Below are 18,089 nucleotides of genomic sequence, written 5' to 3'. Positions count from 1 at the left end.
TGATTGGGCAATCAGAAATTGACCCTGGTTCGTGATTTCCCTGATGACGCACCTGGTGCTGTGCAAGGTTCAGCACTGACCTTTCTGCAAAGGCTTTAATCACAAGCTGAATCTGCACTGATGAAAAGCAGCACTGAATAAAACAGTTGGTGAATATTAACCAAACCTATCTGCAGGGATCAATATTTCAACAGGCCCCAACCCCATGGAAATGCTCCTATGCTAAAAGTCACAAGTGACCTTTATGCATCCAGCACAACATGTTTGTTATCAGAAGTTGTCAGCACACAGCCTCCTGACGTCCTCACTGTCATTGTTCAGCGTCAACTAGCCAGAAATACATTGACAAAAGCAATGATTTTCTACATAGAGTCAACAGAGCAACAGGAAGTGGGTGACTCAGAAACATAAGATTTTGGACAGAACTATCAATGATATTTTATCAAATAGGATTGCATCACTATTAAGACATTGTTTTTAAGCCTGACTGGAGAAAATCTTCAGCTGGAGCCCCTGCTGGATCATGTCTGATGAAATCACCAGATAGATAGCCAAAAAGAACTGGCTAGGCCCTTTTCCCCAGTTTTTTACTAATTTTCCATCCAAGTTATGGCCAAGGTTCCAAACAGCCCCCACAGCAATTCAACCCCTCCCGCCCTTGGGCCTGTGTGAAAGCGTGTCCATTCACTACAAAGCAATAAATAGCCAAATTGACTTTGCTGATTGTGGAGGCCAACACAATTCTAAGCCTGGGCAATACGGTTTCATAACTTCAACCAATCAGTTCCGAAATAAAACTAAAGCTCAAATCTGTCCATTCAGTTAACCAGACCATAGATATAAAACAGAAACAAATATATGATGCTATAGGGATCAATATACTAAGTAAACCAACTTCACCAAACAAAATAGATATGCTTTTGTGGCTTCCTATATGTTAGCCTCTATAACAAACACCATAGAAACTAAGGTTCTTGCTGAGTCAAATATCTTGAACTTTATTTACATCATTAATTTATACTGCTACAATGCCACTGGTGGGCACATATAGCCTGGGTTCTGTGCTTTTTGAAGTTCCAGTACATGTATACATATAACTGATATATTGTCTCCATTGCATAGTTAAAATCACCTGTCATGATGTTTTGTAACCGTTTTAAAGGGTGCTGATCTGGATGGTTTGGAATCTATACCATAATACTACAAACACCAATAAAGAATGCAATGGAGAAGATTTAAATTTTTATAGTTTCAACTTTAATAATCAAGTCAAAATCAACATAAATTTATCATGAGTTAATGAGTGAACAATATACAAATTACCCATTAAACAGCTGATCTAACTAAAATAGGACTCACAAATTTATCAGGCAGCCCATCTAGCAAATGTGGCACCAATTTCAGCCACAAATTCCTTCAACACTCATCTTCCTCAGCCAGAACTCCAGCTCCATTCCTTCAAGAGTTTAGACACTGAAACTCACTTGACAACAGATACCCTACTCAATGGTGATATTACAGGTACAATATTTTCAACAAACATGAATGTTCTTAGCATTACTTCAGTTAGTATTGATTACATGGATAGACTAGAATCACTTTTATCTGTAACCACAGTAACAATCTTGTCCACTTTACAACCATTCTTGATCATTTGATACTTTAAAAGTAACAGAAAGAGAAGTGAAATCTTATTTTTGCTCAGCTCCTATCACAGATTCATCCTTAGAGTCCTCCTTCTCCAGTTGTACCCCAGCTTCCTCAGTGCAAACCCATGAGTTCCATGGGTTAGTTCCCCTTGTTCACGAGGTTGCAGCTTTTCATGCCCTTAACCATTCTGCACAGAATCATCTTGATGTTGTAGTTCTTCATCCAGACCTTCTGTTCGCTTGAAGGGAAAAACTTCAAGCCCAGGCCACTGGTCTGCAATGGTCCTTCCAGGAAGCCTGAAATTCATGACGATTATAGGTCATGCCAAATGGAGTTGCTGAAGTGCTAGGCTGGAGCTCAATGGCCCAGCAGGGCTGAAGTGTCAGGCTGGTTACTACCTGCAGCCCCACACTACACCCCTTAGGAAGCTCATCACCCCCCTTAACTCTGTAGGTAATATTCACCATGACCATCACATTAGCCAACTAGATCACTGAACAGACCAACCTGCACTACTGCAGTGACCAAGTAGATCACTGAGTGGATCAAAATTAATTGATGGTAATTGTGGGTCTAAGCAGGGAAAGTGACCATGATATACACAGAAAAGTGTGTTTTTAAATATTTCTAACATTTTAACAGGAGGACATGGCTGAGTTTCCAGATAGATGAGGGTCTGGATATAATGATTTGGTGCGAATGAGGTGTTTTCTATTGGGAGCATCCCCATGCATGGTTCTCCAATTTGTCACAGCTCCAGAAAGCAGACATCAAAGGTCCCAGGGTGTGGGGTGGGGTGGATGAACTGGCTCTTACTGGTTATTCACCCACTCTCTTGGTTGGTTGCAACAAGCTTCTTGTCAACAGGATGACCTAGCTTTCTCCCAGATTCAAATGAACTGATGTTTTAAAAGTAGACTAGGATTTCTTAATTTAACAAAAAGAGGGAGTTTATTCATTCTTAAGCAAGGGAAGTAATAATAATACAACACATATATGGACAGATTATAAATAAATCGAGAGTCTAAAAGGATAAAAGTTAGGAAAAAGATATATGGATCCATCAACTGAACTGTTCCTGAACAGCAGATAGCTAAACATTGAAGTCTTTGCAGTGGATGTTACCACTGCTGGAATGCCCTCCCTAACAGCATTGTGGGTCTATGAACAGCACATCAACTGTGGCAATTCAAGAAGACAGCTCACCACCACCTTCTCCAAGGAAATTACTGACAGGCAATAAATGTTGACCCAGGCAGTGATGCCAACATCCTATGAATGAATAAAAAATAGTAAATATCATCAATATTATTTATTAAACAGAAGGTTTTGAGAATCTTAGCTTTGTAGGTTGATTGAAGTTTCTTTTTCCTGATTCCTTTTGCATTGACTGACTGGAACACCATGAGTGTGAGAGAGTGTTTGCCTTACTTTAACTGCAGTTCAGGGACATTTGAATGGCTATTCTCAAAGTTAAGGCTCACACAGCACTCTGGTCCAAATACCAGAATGTCACACTCACTTTTAACCCCCGTCCCTATGTACGTATGAGACAGAGGAAAATGCATATGTACCACTTGTCTGGACTCTCTTTTTTTAATGATCATGTTCTCAGCCTGAGATACCTCAGGAGATTATTAATTCAATTTGAATGCATTTTTTTACCTAAAAGGCTTCTTTGACTGTTTGCCAGGTGTGACATTCCAGAGTCTCTCTCTCCAAGCAGTCATGGATTTTACCAGGTCAGGCAAATTTTGGCTGTATGGTCTTTCTTTTAAAAGGAAAGACATATGCATGATAAATAAAGTTTGATATGTCAGGAGGTGATCGACATCGATCACCTGTGATGATAACACTTCATGTTGACCCCAGTCTAGCTAGGTTCACGTTGGAGATCATTAGTGAGCAATGCTAATGTAACCATCGCATGTAATTCTTCTTTGGCTGTCTCAATAATCTGTTTCATGTGGCTGATTATTCACCATATTTGGCTCTGTCTGACTGAAGGAAATCAGCCACCTAGGAGAGTATATAATGCCTCAACATCATCCGCTGCTGGCTGAAATACATCAGTCTTCTTCCACAGTACAAAACAGTTCCAGAAAATTGTATGCCACAAGTCCCTGTGTATGAGTTAACCTTTATCCTATGGCATAATTATGTAAAACATAAAAAAAATTCTTTTTTTCTGTTTTAGTCCCATAATTTGCTCTTCTCTCATTGTCTATTTGTTTGGGTTATTCTAAAGCATTCTTGCAATTTCATGGGAATCGTTTCCAAAAAAAAGTGAAACTGTGGGATCTTATTTTTTCGGCAGTTTAATTTACAGAAAACAGTGGAAGGTAACTGAAAATTGGATCATTGGAAGAAGAGTAAGCCATTTAGCACTACTTCACTATTCAGATGATAATGGCTGATCATTCACTTTTATCTGCACCAGCTCTGTCCATTATTAGTGTCTAGAAAACTGTGTATCCCTACCTTAAACATACACAAAGGATGAGCTTCCACAACCCTCTGGGATAGGGAATTGCAAAGAATCACAACACCCTGAGTATTAAAAACTCCTCGTCTTGACAGTAAGTGGCTTTTCCTTATTTTGAATTTGTGCCCCCTCGTTCTAAACTCCCCAACAAGGGGAATATCTTACCTGCAGCTGCCCTAACTCTCTAAGTATTTTGTATATTTTAACAAAAACAGCCTTCATTCTTCAAAACTCTAGAGATCTCAGGCCCAGTTTCCCAAATCGCTCTTCATAAGATAGTCCTTCCATCTGAGGAACAAGTCTAGTGAACCCTTACTGTTGCTGTCTCTCAATGGCAATCCTATCTTCACAAAGGGAAGGGATTTAAAAGCTGCACACTTTACTCCAGGTGAGGTCTGACCAAGATCCGAAATACAACTGAAGACTTTGCCACTCCTATATTCGAATCATATGTGATAAACCCTATAATTAGCTTTCGTAATTGCTTGCTGCACCTGTATGTTAATGTCCAATGACTTAGTGATGAGGACACCCTGATTTCTTTGTACATCTATGCTTTCTAACCTCTCACTATTTAAGAAATACTTTGCAGACCTGTTCTTCCTGGCAAGTGATTTTTTATCTCATAGTTTTTCACCTTATTTCCTATCTGCCATACTCTTGTTCACTCATTAAGTTTTTCCAGGTCCTTTTGAAGTCACTTGCAAATGAAGCCAAATTCAAATCCTCTTGAAGGCACACCATTCTCACAGCAGACATTCCAACCTAGTGGTTTGTTATGTGCAAACTTGGAAATATTCAATTTAATCTCCACATATAAACCATTTATATGTATAGTGAACAGGTGGGGTGCAAGTGTGATCATTCAGTGATCTTCTCAGAATATATATGAAAGGTGAGTAATTGTAGCTAAATCTGGGAAACCATAACCAAAATGCTCAACTATAATAATAAAAAAAGGGGCTTTATGTAAATAAATCTATTAGCACACACTTAGGAGGAAATACAGAAGAGATTACGCTGTTGTTTGATTTGACCTTATCTGGAAAGCAGTGTTCAGTTACGCTCATTCAATGGCAGTTAGAATATCCATTGGATGCGATTTTAAACTGACCTCTTACCTTCTCTCGAAAATGGACACAAAAATTCCACGCCATGATTTTGAAGAACAGTCTCCTTGTCTCTAAATCATCATTACTGAAACAGATGATTTGGTCGTTAGCTCATTGCTGGTTGTGGGAGATTGCTGTGTAGAAGTTGGCTGCCATGTTCCATAGATTACAGCAGTGACATTGTATTGGCTGCTCATAGCTTTAAGGCAGGATCGTGATGGACTTGCATTTATGCAACACCTTTCTGCTTCTTTGAAAGGTGCAGTAACGTACAACAAAGATAATTGCCCAAATAAAATCCTATTTTAAAAAGGAAGATCATTAGGTGGAGAAATTCAGAACAAGAAAGCACAACCTCATGATTTGAATTAGGTCCAGTTGGGAGAAAATCAGGAGGCAATTCTCCACGCACAATGCAGGATGTAGAGTGGATTGGAGAAAAGGTGAGTAAATGGGTATGGAGGTACAGATTAATCATGAACTTATTGAATGGTAAAACAGGCTGAAAGGCTGGAAAAATGAAAGGTGGTGAGGTGACGTCAGTTTTCTGGATTACTTGATGGAATTGACATCCAAGTCGAGTAAAATACTCACTGTGATAATGGATTTAACTCACAAAGGACAAATTATATTTGGAAATTGTGGGTTACATGACAGGAGAGGCCACCGAGTCAAATCCTTAAGTGGGTTTGCAAAGCAGACTGAAAGAAAGTCTGAGAGATATGAAGAGGAGCAGCTAAAATCATTCAGAAGGGTGTAGATTATATCTTAATCTACAGAGTTTACTTGTTCTAATTATCTACCAAAATTACATACTGACATGAACATTAATTTCAAAGCCAAACATTAGCTCAGCCCAGCATAAATGCAGCACCCACTATGTTCATCTAAATACAGTGGGTATGAAAGAAAGCAGGAAAGAGGAAAAAAGAAAGACTTACATTTACACCTTTCATAAGCAATGGACACCTCAATGAGCTTTATTGTCTGTAAAAAAAATTTGAAGTGAAGTCATTGTTGCAATCATGCAGCAAATGTAGGTAAGGTAGCAAACATTCCCACATTCACACAGCAAACTCCTATAAATAGCAATGCAATAACTGCCAGATTAAGTCTTCTTTCGTCATGTGGATTGAAGGGTAAATATTGGTCAGGAAACTAGGGAGAACTCCCCCCTCCCGTGTTCTTCAAAATAGCACCATGGAATATTTTAAATCTGTCCAAGCAGGCAGATTGGGCTTCAGTTTAACATCTCATTCAAAAGACTGCACCATCTTAATACTGCTCCAAAATGTCTGTCTTAACAATATGTTCATTCCTGAAGTGGGACTTAGCCATCTGTGAGTTAGCCAGAAAAGTTTTACCAACCCAGTTACAGTTCACACACAGGAAGAGAAGTGGCACAGACCTTTGTTCATTCCGCTCCTGTTTGTTTGAACAGAAGGAATACCATAAGTAACAAATCGCACTATCAATTTCAGTGCATCCTCCCAGAACTTAGGTCTGGAAGAATTCTAGCTGTACAATATCATAAACTTCATTATTACCTAAGCATGTCACCCTGTGGCCAAAAGGTTAATTTATGGAAAATTGTTTCAACCTAGAGAATGCAGTAATATCAGCAGATATTGCATTAAATTAAAAACTGGATTATTCGCAGATGGTATTGACAGGTAACTTCAGACAGCTGGTTAGATTAAGGAATGAGAATTGCTTAAATTAAAGATTTTCCCTCTATTACATCTATTGCTAGACATAAGCACAGTAGTGTCAAGATTATATCAACCCAGGCTAAGCTTCTTTGTTATTCCCAAGACAGTGCTGTAACACAGCCTGAGAACCATTCTTCACTACAGAAGTGACATCTCTGCTTTTCTCAATCTGAATACTACAGACCTGTGATTTCCGAGTGGTAGGGAGCCTCTACTTGCAGGTCTTCAATCACTTGTTAGTAAATTGCAGACTTCAGACTCATTTCTCTGGTGGCGCTAACAGCAATCTGTCAGCAATGACTAATGGACACTATCCGAGATTAGGGTTGCCAACTCTGATTGTACGTATTCCTGGAGGATTGATCATGTGGTCTTTGATCACACGATACTCACCATTATCAATGTACTGCAAACCCTGGCTCATCATGTTTGTTATACAGCACTACTGGGCAACAGTCTTCAGAAGGATTCTAGCACTGTTGCTATGGTGAGCAATCCTTTCACAGAACAGAGCGTCCATCCCCAAAAGTGCCTTAGCTTAACTTGTGGTAAAGAAAAATTTCAAATTCATACAGTGGGCAAAATACTCCAAAACCAATAGAATTTTCCCCGGAAACTGTATAGCAAATTCTGAGTTGGCATTTTATGTTATATCCTCAAATCTTCCCATACCCCCACCCTTCCTTTCATATAATCTATAAACACTATAATAAAGCAAACTTCAAGCTTCAGCTTTACAATAATCCAATCTCTCAGCCCTCTGATATACAGTCTGGTCAGTAAGCAAACTGTCAGGAACCTGCTCACACCCATCTTCCACACAGAGGCAGAAAAGGCCCAATCAAAATCTGAACTTGCTGCATTAATCAGTTCCTCCAACCAATCACAACATTAAAACAGCGATTTTGTAAAACAAATACATTAACAATTATTCTTTCCTGGGATATGGGCACTGCTAACAGGGCCACCATTACTTTTTATTCCCAGCTGCCCAGGAGAAGGTGGTGATGAGCTCCCTTCTTGAATGACTGCAATCCATTTGATGCAGATAGATCCACAATGCCACTAAGAAAGGAATTATTGACCATGGAGTTCCCAGTTTCCAATCTATTTTTCAAATAGTATTTAAATGGCTGGCCCAGTTCAGTTCTAGTCAATGGTTAGCCATAGGATGTTGGTAGTGGGTGATTCACAGATGGAAATGGTAATGAAGAACCAAGCAAGTTATACAGAGTAAAAACACAGAACAATCTTAATTTGAAACCATTGGATAAATGATAGACAGATGCCACTTTGTCCAACATATCTCTGGAAGCTCTTTGAAAGGTCAATCAATTTAGTTTCATTCCTTTGACCTGTTCCCATGGATTTAGACATTCTCCCCCCATTAATTTAAATAGCAGAAATGCTACGAGAGGCTTACCCCTATTCTTCATACATTAACAAAAACTTTGCCTTCAAAAGGAAAAGTGAAGAGAGTTCAGCTTTTATGCCTAGTTGGATGGTTTTAAAAGTTATCTTCAGTTAGTTGGTGGTCTACAGGAAGATAATATGAGTGGTCATTCAAGGTGTCACCAAAACACACAATGGAAAGAACATGTTGCTCATGATTGCTGATTCTAAGAGATCCTGGAATAATCTTGGAGTGTTGATAACCTAGAACAAAAGAACAGTACAGCCCAGGAACAGGCCCTTTGGCCCACCAAGGCTATACTGGCACATAATGCCTCTCTAAACTAATTATCTTTTGCCTCTATGTGGTCCATATCCCCCAATTCCCTGACTATTCTTGAATCTGTCAGGATGCCTCTTAGACAATGTTATTGTGTCCACATCCACCATCTCATACGGCAGCACATTCCAGGCACTTACCACCCTCTGTGTAAAAAGCTTGTCTCCCATATCCTTTTAAACTTTCCTCCTTTTACCTTAAAAGGTATGTTCCCTAGTAATTGACAATTTATTCTGGGACTATCCATACCCCTCATAATTTTGCAAACTTCTATCAGGTCGCCCCTCATTCTTTGCTGTTCAAGTGAAAAATGCGATCTAAACTAAATTATAATCCGACTCTGGGGTAACTTTGGGGCATGGTGTAAATCTATGTGCAGTGTGGAATCAGGTTTATCCCAGGAGAATTTATTTTCAAAGAAAGCAAGGGGAACCATTGAAAACTGAATTGATACTGTCAATCTGAAAAAAAGTTAAAGTCCTTCCAATTAATTGCATCTTTCACCCACTCATTTGGTTTTACTTTCCTGCTCCAAACAATGACAGTAAATAACTAAATAGTACATCAAGACAGCCAAAGCATAATGGAAGACAAACAAACAGTCATACAGCATAGAAACAGGCTCTTTGGTCTACCATTTTCATGCTAGCCAACAAACACCAAACATTCCATTTACCTCCACGTGGTCCAGAGCCTACTATGTTTATTTACATTTTAAATGCTCATCTGAAGGTTCTTATTTGTTGGACGTGTACCTCCCCCCACAACCTTTAAGGCAGCACATTCCACATATCTACCACCTTTTAGGTGGAAAAAAAATTTCCTCAGATCTCCCCTGAAACCTAACTCCTCACTTTAAACTTCTGCCCTCTGATCTTAAATGTGTCTGTCATGGAGAAGAGATTCTCATGATCTACTCGGTCTATGCTTCTCATATCTCAATCACACCCCTTGTCAGCCTCTTCTGCTCCAAGGAAAATAACCTCAGCATTCCCAGCAATTCATCATAAATGAGACTTTTCATTCCAGGCAACATCCTGGTGAATCTCAACTGCACCCTCTCCAGTGTAATCACAGCCTTCCAATAGCGTGGTGACCAAAACTGCACATGGTATTCCACGTGCAGACCAACAAATGTTTTCTAAAGTTGTAACAAGACTTCCTTTCTCCAATATTCTACACCCTGGCTAATGAAGGCAAACAACCCGTATCCCTTCTTCACTACCCTGTGTCTATTTGAATTGACACCTTCAGGAATCTATGAACTTGTACACCAATGTCCCTTTGTTCGCCATACTCCCGAGGACCTACCATTCATTGTGTATACCTTTCCTCATTAGACTTCCAAATATGCATCATATCACAATTTATGAGATTTAAATTCAATCTACCATTGCTCTACCCAATTTACCAGTCAGTCAGTAATCAGACTGGAGGCTGAGTCCATCCTCATTACTATCAACAACACCCTCAATTTTTATGTCATTTACAGACTTACTAAATATACATTCTACATTCACATCCAGGTTGTTAATGTATATAACAGTCAGCAAGGGACCCAGCACCAATCCCTGTGGTACACAGCTGGTCACAAGTTCAAGTCATAAAAACATGTCTGCACCATCACCCTTTGCTTCCTAAATGCAAGCTAATTTTGGATCCCGTTTGCCAACTTCTCTTGGATCCTATAGGATCTTATCTTTTGGACTAACCTTCCATTTGGCACCTTGTCAAAGCCTTACTGAAGTCCATGTGATGCACATCAAGCCTTTGGAAAGTTTCAATCGTGTTTTGTCATTGCTCAGACAGCACATTTCTCAAATCTGCGACAGTAGCATTTGCTCTCTTATGGTGCTAGGCAAATTAGGATAGAATGTACCTTCAAGGGAACAGAATATTGTTTGCAGGCACTGTTGGGTGTGTGTTGCGGGTGGGGAACACAGTTGCGTGAGGAGGACAAAGAACAGGTGGAGGTAGTACTGCCACACATTTCTTGCCAGTGCCAGTGTGAATTTCTACCTAGCCACCTGTAATTGTTCAGAAATAAATCAGTAGTTTGTAAGGCACATTGTAAACAGCAATAGCGTATTTTTGGGTGGTAACATTAAGGCAGTAAACATCTGAAAGCACTTCACAGATGTGTTATTAAAATATAACACCATATGACATAAATTGATTATTAGGTCAGCTGAGTAAATGCTTGGTCAAAGATTAAAAGTGTCTTAGAAAAGGCTAAGAAGTTATATTAGCAGATAATTTTAGCGAGTCTATTACCCAGTTTAAGTCCCAGGCAGTTAAAGGCACAGCCACCAGTGATGGAGCAATTAAACCAGGTATACACAAGAAGCCAGACTAGGGCAGCATGGGTTTGATACCAGTGTTGGGTGACTGTATGTGTGGAGTTTGCACATTCTCCCCATGTCGGTGAGGGTTTTTACCAAATACTCTGGTTTCTTCCCACAGTCCAAAGATGTGCAGGCTAAGTGGGTTGGCCATTCTAAATTGCGCAGTGGTGCCCAGAGATGTGCAGGCTAAATGGATTAGCCATGGGAAATGCAGGGTCATGGGGGAGGGGAGGGGTTGTGTTGTGATGTTCTTCAGAAAGTCAGTGCAGACCAAATGGGCCTAAAAGCCTCCATCTGCACTGTAGGAATTCTGTGATTCTAACCCATGATTCTGGAGAATTGTAGACATCTCAGAGGTTTAGGGTTGAGGGTGATTGCAGATACAAGAGGAGTGAGATGCAGGAGGAAAATAGGATCTTATTCCTTTATTATTTCAAGTCTGTTCAAGGATGTTCATTCCAACTTTGAGTGTTAAGAGTAGAGGAGAAGATATCAACACAACTAATTGTTTTACCTCTCTGTTGAAGTCAGAGCTGAAAATTAGTAAAGATGGATAATCAGGAAAGACTTGATATCACTCATTTTCCATATTTCTCTAAGGCAAAATTGTCCCCAAGAAGATAGTCAAAAGTGTATATTGTATCATTGGATATAGGTGGTGAGTAGTTTACTTTCTCCTTTCTCTCGAATTTCAGAAGAATGCGATTTGTACTAACCCCTATGTATGACTCATCATTGCAGATATGTTCCTAATCAACTTGTTGCAGAGATGTATTATACACCTCTGGAGTAGGTTGGATTGAGCCCAGGTCTCCTGTCTCAGAGGTCAGGAAATTACCATGCTGCTGGGGTTCATCATTGCATTACCTTATGCCCAATTTTGCTTATCTGGAGCTCCCTGACATTTTGCTGGGAATTCTAAAACAGCAGAAATACCACATGATGCCCTTCAGTTTAATCTGGACGCCCAGTTCTTTACAGACGTATATAATGAGTAAAGGAGTGGATGGTAGTGTGTATGCTATCATCCATATCCTCTAAGTGTGTGGTTTCTTTCCGAGTTTGCATGACCTACAAGGCCCTTTAGGTCTAATGAGAAAAGTCTGGAGTTTATTGCATCTTTGCAAGTATTTACATGTTATAATTGGCTCTGCATTACTGCACAGATAGTCGAGTGAATCTAGCCTTGGCTCCATCTCCCACAAGGTCCTACTTTACTTTGCCACCAATTCCTCATGACATCTTCACAGTGGGTGGGTCTGATTGCACTCAGTCAGATATTAACTCTTTCAAACCTTTCCTGACATACACAAAAACAAGAAGTTATACTGACAGAATGAGATAAAGAGAAAGTTATGTGAAGCATAAATTTAGGTTTCAATGTTGACCATTGGGCTAAGTGACCAAATATACATGAGAAAAAAGCATCTATATCAAAGAGGCAGAATATTCAATTCTTAGTCTCCAGAGTCAGCAGAAATAGTCAATGTTTTTTAGCACAGTTAGGAAATGATGAAAATGGTTTAACATTATACATAATTAATTACTGAAGCCTGAACTTAGCATTGTCGATATGCCTGAAGAAAAGAATATTGAAAGGTAATAAGTGATTCTATTTTTTTTAATGTTGTGAATTAAAATAAAAGACTAACCAAGATGGCTATCCCTTGACTCACTGGTAAAGATTTCACTGGTGCACTTAAGGCAGGAGAATAAAATCAGACAATGAATTATTCACCAAGGTCAGTATTAATGGCAAGGTAAAGCTTTCTCTGTATATATTATTCATACAGAAGAGTCTCCCAGTTACAGATTAAGTGCACCACGCTTAAATGAACAACATACATTGTACGATAGTAAAGTGCTTTCAATTCTAGTCAGCAAATGGAGCTTTCCCTCCTCTTAGAACCTTCTCCCTTTTGCACATCAAGCCACAGCCATTAAAGTAGAATCAGAATGTGACTGTATAATTAAGGCTCTGCTCTACTCCCTACTTTTCCTGCTTCAATCATGGTAATACTAATGTCCTTCATTTCCAAAGTCACTAGTTGCTATCAAGCTTCAAGCCATTTCCTCTCTAAAAGTGTGAAACAGTGAAAAAGTGTGAAGTTCATTTTAGAGGGCGTTCATGGAATTAATCCCAGATCAAACATATATCCATGCTCTGTTCTAAGCTTTCCCTCAAGATGGAGCACCTCACTTGCAGTTGGAGTTAATTGAGATTGTGGAAGGAATTGGCTAAAAGGATGGCGAGATACACATTTAGGCACTTTGCAGTGTCTGACAGAAGTCTTGACTGTTGACTATAAGAGGTCATATTCACTGGTGGAATTATCTGTTGGTTACCAACACAAACTAGATACCCCTCAAAATAGAGAAGTCCAATATTCAACAAAGCAAAGTGTTACAAAATCAAATAAAGGACTGACTTAAACAGTGAAATGTGCAGACCAATGCCATGATTTTGGATGCATTTGTACAGAGCAAGATGTACTGAGAAATTACACATGGGATAGATCCTGACTTGCCCTGCACATTTTTAATTATCCAATTTTCTGTCTTCTTGTCCAGAAAAAGCTGGAATCTGTTTGGATAATGTCGCACAGTCGGAGGAGACACTCCATAATGTTCAATTGATCATTGCAAGAAAGCAAACATTGACAGCAGCTTTCCATGGATTATTGAACAATTGCTACAGGATCTAGAAATTAGTTAGCAGTTTGGCTATCGTAGATTCTACCTCAGAGTCCAACAAACTAAGTGTTGCATACACACACACACACACACACACACACACACACACACACACACACACACATCTTGAAACCACTCAACATATCGGCTTGGACTCCTTCTTTTGTGTTGCGTGGAGGATGATGTTGAGCAATAGAAAGTAAGTCTTGCCCATAGATTTTCAAGAAGAAGGTGATTATGGACGCCTTCACAAAGGATGCTATTATCAAGCTGTGTCATCTTCTGCGGTCAATTGAAGAGAGAGACCAAGGGTTAATTTTTAGAAGAGGACAGCCTTGAATTGGTGTAGTGCCTTTCATGACAACAGACCATCCCAAAGCACTTTTCAACCAGTGAATTACCTTGCAATTATAATTGCTGTTGTAAAGTCAGAAATGCAGCACTAAATTTGCACACACAGTATGCTGCCACAAACAGAATGTGATAATGACAAGAGGATTTTTTTTGCGAATGCTGATTAGTGGATGAAGGTTGGCTCATACACCACAATTTCCTTGCTTCGTTTTAAAATAGCAGCACAAGATCTTTTACATCTTAAGATGGCTTCAGTTTGACACTTTGTCTGAGGAGGATGACACCTCTGACAAATAGCATACCACAAGAATGGCACTCAAGAGTCAGCCTAAAATTGCTCACGTCTCTGTTATGAACCTTCAATGTGACAGAGAGATGAACATGTTACAAACAGAGCCAGAGCAAATGAAACCATAGAAGGCAAGAGACGTTGCAGTTTGAGATGCAGGGTGTGACAGGCAGGTCAGATGGAAGGAAAAGAGAAGAAAGCACCAAGAAACCATGCTTGCTGATGGTCTCTTTCCCCTCCTGTTGGTCCTCATCATAGCCATATCTGTCTTCCTCCCTGTCACATTATATGTGCGTATGAACATATGGGCATACCAGGCCAAAGCAGCAGTTGGCCACTTGGCTACTTGAGCCTGTTCCACCATTTATGATTATAGCTGAGCTGGTTATCCCCTCAAATCCACATTCCACAATCTCCTAATGGCCTTCCAACCCTATTGCTTACCAAGAATCAAATCACTTCTTTCATCAAAATATTTAAGGACCCCACTTCCTCAGCTTTTTGAGGAAGAATGTTCAAAGACCCACAACCCTTTGAGGGAAAAAAATATTATCCATATGTCAGTCTTAAATGGGCAGCCCCTTAAATTTTTAACAGAGTCATGGAGATGTACAACAAGGAAACAGATCCTTCAGTCCAACTCATGCATGTCGACCAGACGTTCTAAATTAATCTAGTCCCATTTGCCAGCATTTGGCCCATATCCCTTTAAACCCTTCCTGTTCATGTACCCATCCAGGTCCCTTTTAAATGTTGTAATTGCACCAGTCTCTACTACTTCGTCTGGCAGCACATTCCACACACGCATCACCCTCAGCGTGAAAAAGCTGCTGGTTAGGGCCTTTTGAAATTTCTTCCCACTCACCTTAAACCTAGGCCTTCTAGTTTTGAACTTCCTTACCCTGGGAAAAAATATCTTGGCTATCCATGCCCCCTCATAATTTGATAAACCTCTGTAAGGGCACCCCTCAGCCTCCAATACTCCAGGGAAAATAGCCTCAGCCTATTCAGCCTCTCCCTATAGCTCAAACCCTTCAAACTTGGCAGCATCTTGTAAATCCTTTTTGCACCTTTTCATGTTTAACAACATCTTACCTAAGGTGACACCTCTTTTTGCTCTACACTCCAGTAGAAACGAACCTGGCTTGTCCTATCTTTCCTCATAAGACAGCTCTTTTATTCCAAGTAATAGTGTAGCAAGCCCTCTGTGAAATGCTTCCATCATATTCACATCCTTCCTTAAATAAGGTGTAAACAGTACTCGAGATGTAGTCACACCAGTAGCCCGCATAACTGAAGCATAAGCGCCCTACTTTTGTATTCAATTCCCTATGCAATAAATTCATTGTAAATTTAATAATAAAATTATGTTCAGTGTGCTTTTTGTTTCCCAGGGTCAACAGGATGTGTTGACAGACAATCTTTGCCTGCAAAAGAAGTGTTGTTTAGAGGCTGTCTTGGAAGGTGTTTGGAAATTGTGCCATCACAGCCAACTAGTTGGGGTATGGGTCTGGGAAAATGCCTACTGTAATAGTGCCAAGAGTGGAGAATTTGTGGTAGAACAATCGCGGGAGAGTGAAATTAAATGTAGGAGGGAAGTACTACAACATTTGAGCCTGGAGATGTAAGCAGAAAGTAAGATAGCATACCTTGGTGAGGTCATTGAAGTTGTTCCACAACTGCATGCATGACATGGAAGGCAAGTTTCTGGTATCGACCTCTTCAGTAACCTTTTCTTACTGACCCATTACCTCAGTCGGCCCTTAGGTTGACTAAGATGTCCAATGTTACCTTAGAGATCTTGAATATCCTGGTTGCATATCTGCCAGACATTTTCTTCAACCTAGTCTATAGCCTCGCTTTGCAATGCCTGCCTATCTTTAAGTGGTGCCAGGAATGTCAGATGTCACTCCTCCCAAAAATAGCTGAGTGGATAATGAATACATTCAAAGAATGACACAGCATAGAAGGAAGACACTTGGTTTACTAACATGTCTTTGAAACAGCTATCCAATATGTTCCATTCTCTTGCTAGCCCTGCAGACCTTACTCCTTCAAATATTTATCCAACTCCTTTTTTGAAGTTGTGAGGAAGCAAATATTAAGTTGCGTTCCAGAAATAGTTCTTCTTTATTTTTGTATTCTTGCTACAAAACCAAGGAGTGATAAGTTGCATTAGACATTCAAATATGTCTGAATCCCAGGCTTAAGCAAACACTAGCCCCTCATCTGTGGAACGATTTTTGCCAAGGTGTTGTGCATTCTGTCTTAAGCCTTCACATTCTTTCCACAGTGTGTTGCCCAAAATGTTTTTGAAACATGTAAGGTCCTGAGGAGATTTGATAGGGTGGGTACAGGCGATTTCTCCCCATGTGGGAGAGACTAGAACTAGAGGATGAAATCAAAGAACACAGGGTCTCTCTTCTAAGACAGATGTGTATTTTTCTCTCATGGGGGACCTTTAGGCCTGTGGAATTCTCCATTCCAAAAAGCATTGAATTTATTCGAGACAGAGTTATTCAAGGCTGATTTTTGATGGATGAGGGAGTCAAGAGTTATGGGCAGGGAGGAGGGAAGGAGATGGGCAGACAGAAAAGTCAGTTCAAACCACAATTATTGAGTGGTGGGACATGCTCAAAGGAATGAACGGCCTAATCCCATTTCTAAGGTTGATCCTCCTGTGTTAGTTTCCGAAGTAAACTCCATGGTCATCTTATGTATTTTTTTCATGAAAAGATCCTTATCTGCAACAAAAACTGGAGGTCTGTTTCGAACCAAAATGGCCCTTTCCATATTTGGACTTCAAAGGGGGTGACACTTGCCATCCCTGGAGGTAGAAAGAAAGGGAGGCAATTGAGCGAGATGGCCCTGGAAAGAAACTCATCTCCTTCTCCACCTCACGAGCTAGGTTCTCAGCGAGACAACCCACAGCCGATCTTCCTGAACCATCATCACTCAAGGTCCTGAGGCAGTGAATTAATGCTCACTTAAGGGCCTCGACTCACCTGACCCCGAGAGCGAGAGCGAGAGCGAGAGGTGATTGGTTCCCAAGAGACAAACCAGAGTCACCTACCTGCTGGACTGTGGGAGAGCTTCCAATTGTCCCAATATGAGGGCAATCGAAGGCATGGATGGGAGCAAGGAGGTGTTCTTTGAAAACCAACCCCTGAGCTTTTCTCCCGCAATCCCTTCCTCATGGGAAGAGTATAGAAAGTACTTAGCTTCTCAGAGTTGAATCTACCGCTGGGTAGAATTGACCAGCAGACTTTAGGACCCAGGAGTCACTGGCTTCTGATTGGCCGGCTGTTTCAGGCCACCTGGGACTCCAGTGCCAAAACTGTGATTCTCTGGGAAATTCATGCACACTCAATTGTCAGCTCTTAATGGGCTAATCAGTGGCCGAGTGGGCATGCTTTCTTGGTGTGGATCTAATGTGATTGTTACCGCCTACCGTGCTCACGCCCTCTTTAAAAAGAGTGGGAAAATTCCAACCGTTGGAGTCCATTGGCTTCTCTTACTGTCCAGACTTAAGCCGGAAGAACTGGCACTTTCTTAGGGCACTGAGTGGTCCTGAGTGGTAACTGATGCCTGCCAACCCTCACATCAGTATGGCTTAGTATCTTAACAGGGATGTAAATTGGCATTTTAACGTGGAGGGAGGAGGGTAACTTCTTCAAGATAGGCATCCCTAGAAAAGACTTCACACTGGGACCCAT

At 40.4% G+C, this 18,089-nt stretch overlaps 1 long non-coding RNA gene across 1 annotated transcript in view; it reads right to left on the bottom strand.

Annotated features, from left to right (window-relative positions):
• Nucleotides 1–1,234: 1,234 nt before the first annotated feature.
• LOC125452130 (uncharacterized) overlaps nt 1,235–18,089 on the bottom strand; it is an 80,771-nt gene continuing 63,916 nt past the window's right edge. Inside the window, exon 2 of the long non-coding RNA XR_007247471.1 lies at nt 1,235–1,946. This is a non-coding gene — a long non-coding RNA (uncharacterized LOC125452130). The remainder of the gene's footprint in view (nt 1,947–18,089) is intronic.

Source organism: Stegostoma tigrinum, chromosome 5 (assembly GCF_030684315.1).
Source record: "Stegostoma tigrinum isolate sSteTig4 chromosome 5, sSteTig4.hap1, whole genome shotgun sequence".
In the NCBI taxonomy this organism is placed as follows: domain Eukaryota; kingdom Metazoa; phylum Chordata; class Chondrichthyes; order Orectolobiformes; family Stegostomatidae; genus Stegostoma; species Stegostoma tigrinum.
The sequence above is the reverse complement of the archived record's forward strand: the minus strand, read 5'-3'. Positions and strand labels throughout refer to the sequence as shown.